This window comes from Crocuta crocuta, unplaced genomic scaffold (genome assembly GCF_008692635.1).
Source record: "Crocuta crocuta isolate KB4526 unplaced genomic scaffold, BGI_CrCroc_1.0 scaffold149, whole genome shotgun sequence".
NCBI classification, from domain to species: domain Eukaryota; kingdom Metazoa; phylum Chordata; class Mammalia; order Carnivora; family Hyaenidae; genus Crocuta; species Crocuta crocuta.
Window position 1 is genome coordinate 3,125,284 of NW_027551561.1, and position 7,456 is coordinate 3,132,739.

Genomic DNA, 7,456 nt, shown 5'->3' on the forward strand with positions numbered 1-7,456 from the left:
GGACCCGGGGGGAGGGGGGCGGGGGGGAAGCGATGCGGCGCGCCGGCGAGGGCAGGTGTCAAAGGGAGCGGTCTGCCAACCGGAGGAGTTCCCCTTACCTAGGATTTACCGAGCGCCCTGCACTAACGTGTCCAAGATCACAGAGCTGTTTAATCCAAAACTGGGGGGTGAACTTTGTTCTTTTGCGAGTCCCTTTAAAGCGTTCTCTCCACTGCTCCCTAGAGCTTTTCCCGGCGAGAAATAGGCAAGGGTGACAGCTCCAAGGGGCTCTGCTAGAGGCCCCTGTGACTTCAAAGCTGAGAGTCCTCCCGACTGACGGAATCAAGCCGTGGCGGCGGGAGCCTTAAGACACTTAGGCATCTATGAGGGCCCTCCATTCCAGCGCTTCTCTGCTTTTTGAGAGAGAGAGAGACAGCGCGCGAAAGAGAGTGGGGGGAAGGGCAGAGAGCGAGGGAGACAGAATCCCAAGCAGGCTCGGCGCCGCCAGCACTGCACACGATATGGGGCTCGAACTCAGAAACCATGAGATCATGACCTGAGGCTAAACCAGGAGTCGGTTGCTTAACTGACTGAGCCACCCAGGCGCCCCTCCACCTCTTCTCTTCGACCTCACACAATTGCCATAGGGAGAGAAAAAAAGGGGGGAGCTAGGGACAGTTGGCTAGGCTGGCACTCATGGTGCGGTGAATTGGGGGCTCCTCACTTCGCCTCCCCTCCACACCTTGCTGAAACACACTTTGCCGTTCCTCTTTTGCAGGTCTTGGGTGAGGACCCACTTTCTCCAGAGAGAGGTCCTGATAAACCATCAGGTGCTTGCTGCAATGGAGGACCTTATGGTGATTCACATTTCCTTCATTTTAAGGATAAGGAAATTGATGTTCTAAGAGACTGAGTGACTGCGCAGCTGCAAATTCTTCCTTCCCACAGAGCCCTTTGCGGACTAGACCTAAACTCAGCAACCCCTTCTCTCTGGTCACCTGGCACTTGCCTCTCACCTGAACCGTCTGAACAGGCTATCCTGCTCCCACTTTTCAATCCCTTTCAAACGATCCCTCAAGGAAAGACACCAGGAAGATATTTCTTAGCCACAAATGAGATAGTGCGATGGTTTTGCTCAAAACCCTTCAGTGGCTCCTCGTTACCTATAGGGTGGCGTCTAGACTGCGTGACACAGGAGGTCGTCCCATGTATGGTCCCTACCTCCCTCCTATGCTTTAGACTTGCCAGCTCCATACTGTCCTCAAAGATGTGTTTTGAGATCCTTCAAACGAGATCCCTCGTTATGGGTGACTTCTCCTCCTACTTGGCAAAACTCCCTGCTGTCTGGGAGATTCCAACGGCCTTTAAGACTCAGCTAAGGGCTCGCCACCTCCGAGGAGCCTTTTCTGGCCCCTCTCCCTTCTCTTTGTGCCACCAGTCTGTCTCATACATGTCTTTATCTTTGCCTTCGTTCCACTTTATAACTATTAGTGACATTTTTTGCTTTCCCTACTTTTAGAGCCCTCAAGGTTTGTGCCTTTTCCACTTTGGTATTGTTGCTGCTCCTTGCAGAGAGTGGTAGAGAGATAACTAATAATTGTTGAATGAAAGAAATGAATGAATGAATGAACGAACAAACAGACAGATGAATGAGTCTCCACCTTGTGGTTCCTACTCAGCTTCTCCAGTTGTGAATCACTCCAGACTAGGAGCAGATGTGCTTCCCACAGAGGTTTCTCAACTCCAGAATTTCCTTCCTTGACAAACTCTGTGTTTACTCATTTTCCCAATACCTTTTAGTCCTTCTTTCTCTCTCTCTCTTTATCTCTTTTAAAAACTTTTTTCAACAAACATTTATTTGTTTTTGAGAGAGAGAGAGAGAGAGACTGAGTGCAAGCAGGGGAGGGGCAGAGAGAGAGGGAGACACAGAATCTGAAGCAGGCTTCAGGCTCTGCGCTGTCAGCACAGAGCCCATCACGGGACTCGAACTCATGAACCACGAGATCATGACCTGAGCTGAAGTTGGACGCTTAACCAACTGAGCCTCCCAGGCGCCCCTCCCCCGACTTTTTTTTTAATTTGGTGTGCCAGTGGCGTGACTCATCATAGTGTTTGTCTTGTGCCAGACTGAAGGAATAGATATGTTTTAGAATATGTTAATTGAGTGTTCCCTACCTTGTGTGATTTCTCAGTCCTTCACCTACCTAGTTCCTCAAGCTGCTTTCTCTCCCACCTTGGCTTCATATTCTCCCCTGACCTCCCCAGAGGCTGCCACATCTCTTTTGTCTCGGGAAGGACTGAGGAGCTCCCAATGCCTACAGACAGCCAGTGCAGTGGTATTCCACCAAACGGAGTCCACAAGCATCTCGGCCTCTATTAAAATTTCAGGATGGTAGAGAAATGCAGCACAGCAAGGATGGATGAGCCCAGTCAACAGCTATTGATTGAAGATGTTTTGATATACACATTTAAATGTACAAAGAAAAAGAAAAAACCCTGTAAGTTACTACAAGCATCAATTTCTGAATTTGTAAATTCCCTTCGAGGATAGTTTCAACTCTGTCCTTTAATTAAAACAGCAGTATGATTCCCTTTTGGTCCCAGGAAGTTGTTACTAATACCACTACTTTTTTCCACGAGGACCAATATAGCTGGAAATGCCAGCATACATCTTCTGTAAACAGATCCCAGGAGCAACCTTCATTGTCTCTAGCTGGTGGGTAGTTCAGTTTTATTACTTGGCTCTGGGTCATCATGGGGGCAGGGGTAGAGGGACTGACATTTAAGTCCATACTTCTAGTTGTCACACATCTTTGATCTCATCTAATTCCTCACAACAACCCTGTACAGAAGGTATTATTGTTGCTACGTCAGAGAGAGAGAGCGAGAAATAGAAGATCAAAGAGGTTAGAAGTCACACAGCTAGGGTGCCTATATGGCTCAGTCTGTTAAGCAGCTGACTTCAGCTCAGGTCAGGTCATTATCTCGTGGTTCGTGAGTTCAAGCCCCGGAGTCAGGCTCTATGCTGACAGTGCAGAGCCTGCCTGGGATTCTCTCTCTTGCTTCCTCTCTCTCTGTCTCTCCTCTACTTGCATGCGTTCTCTCTCTGTCTCTAAAAACAAATATATAAACTTAAAAAAAATTTTTTTAAAAAGTCACACAGCTAGTCTGTGGATTCTAACGCTTGGTCCAGGTGCATCTGTCATTAACGTTCATTCATTCGATAAATAATCTATTGAGCACCTATTAGGTGCCAGTGTCTGGCAAATAAGGTTTAAACTTTGTAATGTGGCGTATAGGACTCGTCACAATGGATCCTCTCTTTCCCCAGAGTACTTTTTCCATTTCCTGAATTTTTTCTTCCACTTGCTGCACCCATTCTGCCCCTTAATCTGAGTCACCCTATGAGCTGATGCCTTCTGTGCCCCATGCCACCTCCCTTTGGCCCGTCTCAGATTGCTTTGGCCGCTTCCCACGGGCTGCCATGGTCTCGCCTCAGGCCACCCACCCCTACAGCTCTCTCACTTTTATGCCCCAGGGCTTTTGTTTTCAAAGTCACAAAGCTCTCAAGGGCATCCCCGAAGCAAGCTTCTAAGGGGCAAGCTAATATCCCCAGGGGCATCCCACAGTGCAATGTGAAATGCAAGGTGCTTAATAAATGCCCCAGGTCCCGTCTTGGGAGGGCATTTCTGAGGTGTACTCAGTGGTCCAACGGGCCAAGCCCCCGTTGTTCACCGTGGTAACCAATCCATAATGAGCTCTCTATTGGCTTTCCCTTCTTGTCTGTCTCCCTCACTTCCGCTTTCTGGGATAATCTGACTAAAATACTTGCACCAGGTCCCTGTGTCATTTCCTGTTTCCCCCCCTGTTCCCCCCACTAGGACATACTCCAGCCTCCCCACGCCCTCTCTGATACAGTCGCACAGGATGCTTAACCTGTCCCCTGGTTACTCCTTGGTCTCTTCTTTCTCCGTGCTGCTTCCTCCTCTACCTGGTGTGACCCTTTGTCACCTATCCAAGCCCAGCTCACCCGTGACTTTCTCTCTAAAGCCTTCCCTTCCCCGGGTCTAGTTAGGCATGCTTCTCTGCAGAGGGATTTACCTCAGTTCCAGCACTAGCCACTCCACACTCTAATAAATCCCATGGCTCCTTGAGGAAATCCTGGCTCTGGCCAGCTGGCACTTCTTATTCCTCCAACTGCCACAGTGCCTAATGTGAAGCCAGAGAGAGCCAGTACCCAGCACACATCTGCGGAGTGAATGGATAGATGATGACTGAGTGAAGGATTAGTACCCCACCTGGACCCGTGAACCTCTATCCCATGCCATATTTTTTTTTAAGATTTTTATTTTTAAGTAATCTCTATACTCAGCACAGAACTCAAGCTCATGACCCTGAGATCAAGAGTTGCACATTTTACCTACTGAGCCAGCCAGGTGCCCCTATCCTATGCTATCATAAAGCAGGACCCTTACCTAAAAGGTGAGTAGGAACATAATTCTGAGTTCATAATGTTAGAAGCTCTGCTTTTCTTAAAAAAAAAAAAAAAAAGAAGTATCTCTTTATTTTGAGAGAAAAAGCGAATGAGGAAGGGGCAGAGAGAGAGGGAGAGAGGGAGAATCCCTGGTAGGTTCCCCACTGTCAGCACAGAGCCCAACAGGGGGCTCAATCTCACAAACGTTGAGATCATGACCTGAGCCGAAGTCAAGAGTTGGACACTTAACCGCTTAACCAGCTGGGTCACCCAGGTGCCCTCGAGCTCTGCTTTTTAAAATATTCCTTTAGGAGCGCCTGGGTGGCTCAGTCAGTTAAGCGTCCCACTTAGGCTCAGCTCATGATCTCATGGTTCGTGGGTTCCAGCCCCACATCAGGCTCTGTGCTGACAGCTAGTTCAGAGCCTGGAGGCTGTTTCAAATTGTGTCTCCCTCTCTCTCTGGCCCTCCCCTGCTCATGCTGTCTCTCTCTCTCAGAAATAAATAAAAACATTAAAAATTGTAAAATAAAATAAAATAATTTTTAAAATGAAATATTCCTTTAGAGGTGCCTGGCTGGCTCAGTCTGTTAAGCGTCCAACTTCAGCTCAGGTCATGATCTCAGGGTTCAAGGGTTTGAGCCCCATGTCGGGCTCTGTGCTAACAACTTAGAGCCTGGAGCCTGCTTCGGATTCTATGTCTCCCTCTCTTTCTGCCTCTCTCTCTCTCTCAAAAATAAATAAACATTTAAAAAATTAAAGAAAAAGAACTTATAAAAAATAAAGTATTCCTTTAGATTAACAAGCAGCCTATATGGAAATATAAGATTTGACTATTAGTCATTCGCACTTTAGTGTAAAGTACCTTCCCTTGCTTTCTTCAGGATTATCTGAGGTTAGTACGAAAGGGCTGAGAGCTTGGACTAGGGAGGAGAATTGGAGCAGAGTGCAACTAGAAGGAGAAGGGTGGCCCGGGGAGGAGCTGGGCTGGGAAGGGAGCTGAATCTTGAGTACTGAATGTGTGAACACAGGAAAAAGGTGCCTAGGGGCCTTTGAGTGGTTTCTTCATCCAACTTGCTTCCTTGAATGCAAGAATTCTCCCTTAGAATAACCCGAGAGCTATTCAGACTATCCAGTCTTGGACTCCCTCTGCTAGCAATCCATTCAGATTCAGGAATAGAACCCACACCAGTATTTTATTTATTATTTAGCTTTATATTTATACAATATAATCATTTGTTTTGTGTATGGAGTTTGCTGAATTTTGGTAATTGCAAATAATCCTGTAATCTCCACAATAAACAAGAGATAGAGCAGTTACTTTACTCCAAATGGCCCTTCTTCCTTTTTTTTATGGCCTTTCTTCCTTTTTTTTTTTTTCAGTCTCTATACACAACATGGGGCTCGAACTCACAATGCCAAGATCAAGAGTCACACGCTCTACTGACTGAGCCATCCAAGAGCCCCTAAATGTTCCCTCTTGCTCTGCTGCAGTCAATCCCTTTTCCCGACTACCAATCCCAAACAACTGGTTTTTTGTCACTTCTATCACTGTAATTTTCCTTTTCTGGAATTTGATATGAACGAATACAGTTTTGGAGTCCTGAGTGCTGAAACGTAGCATAGTGTTTTTGAGTTTCATCCATATTGGGTGCATTTATATTTCAGTTCTCTTTCTGCCCCCTCCCTCCCGTTGAGAATAGGCACTTTAATATACTTTATCCATTTCAACCCTCATCATAGGCGCTGTGACAAAAGCATTCTCATCATTTTGCAGATACATGGGTTATGGTCTGATGAGATTAAGAGAGTTGATAAGGTTTAGATCATTCCTTTTTATTGCTGAGTCAGATTCCATACTATGAATACACCCCTATTTGTTCATCCATTCTTCAGTTGATGGACATGTGGGTGGTTTTTGTGTGGACATACAGGAGTGAGACTATTGGGCTGAAATTGTTAAGATCCCACTCTACAATGGCATCCAAAAGTGGCCGTACCGTTCTCCACTACCACCAGCAAGGTATGAGGGTCTCACTGCGGTACATCCTCTCCAACACTTGGTACAGTCTTCTCATTTTACATTTAGAGGGTGCTAATGGTACCTCATCGTGGTTTTCGTTTATATTGCTTTGATCTTTTCACGCACTTGTTGGCCATTTGTATATATTCTTTGTTAGGTGTTTGTACATAACTTTTTGTTCATTTTATATTGGGTGTCTGTCTTTTTTTTTTAAAGGACATTTCCTTTATTTATTTATTTACTTATTTATTTCTTTTTAATTTATTTCTGAAAGAGAGAGAGAGAGACAGCATGAACAGGGGAGGGTCAGAGAGAGAGGGAGATACAGAATCTGAAACAGGCTCCAGGCTGAGCTGTCAGCACAGAGCCTGACGTGGGGCTCGAACCCATGAACTGTGAGATCATGACCTGAGCCGAAGTTGGACGCTTAACCGACTGAGCCACCCAGGCGCCCCTGACATTTCCTTTTTTTAAATTTTATTTATTTTTTTATATTAGAGAGAGAGAGAGAGAGAGAGAACGCGCGAGTAGGGGTGAGGGCAGAGGGAGAGAGAGAATCTCAAGCAGGCTCCATCCTCAGTGTGGAGCCGGATGCAGAGCTCATTCCCATGATTCTGAGATCGTGACCTGAGCTGAAATCAAGACTCACGTGCTCACCTGATTGAGCCACCCAGGTGCCCCTGCATGTTTGTCTTCTTATAATTGAGTTGTAATAGTTAATATTCTTTCTTCCAGCCTTTGTGTCGCAAATAATAGTCTCCTAGTCTGTAGCTTGCCTTTTCATTTTCTTATCTGCGACTTGTAGACAGTGGACATTTATTTTGATGAAGTACAGTTCATTAATTTTTTACAGTTTATATTAAATTGTATAGTATGTGTATATATATATATATAAAATTCACAGTTGATAATTTTTTTTGCACTTTTTGTGTTCTATTTAAGAAATCTTTGCCTACCCAACATCACAAAGATTTCTCCTATGT

At 45.7% G+C, this 7,456-nt stretch overlaps 1 long non-coding RNA gene across 1 annotated transcript in view; it reads left to right on the forward strand.

The window, feature by feature from the left end:
* The window catches only part of LOC144219616 (uncharacterized), a 7,764-nt gene extending 1,778 nt beyond the window's left edge, over positions 1-5,986 (forward strand). The window contains exons 2-3 of the long non-coding RNA XR_013331472.1: positions 758-836; positions 5,834-5,986. This is a non-coding gene — a long non-coding RNA (uncharacterized LOC144219616). The remainder of the gene's footprint in view (positions 1-757; positions 837-5,833) is intronic.
* The last annotated feature ends 1,470 nt before the right edge of the window (positions 5,987-7,456 follow it).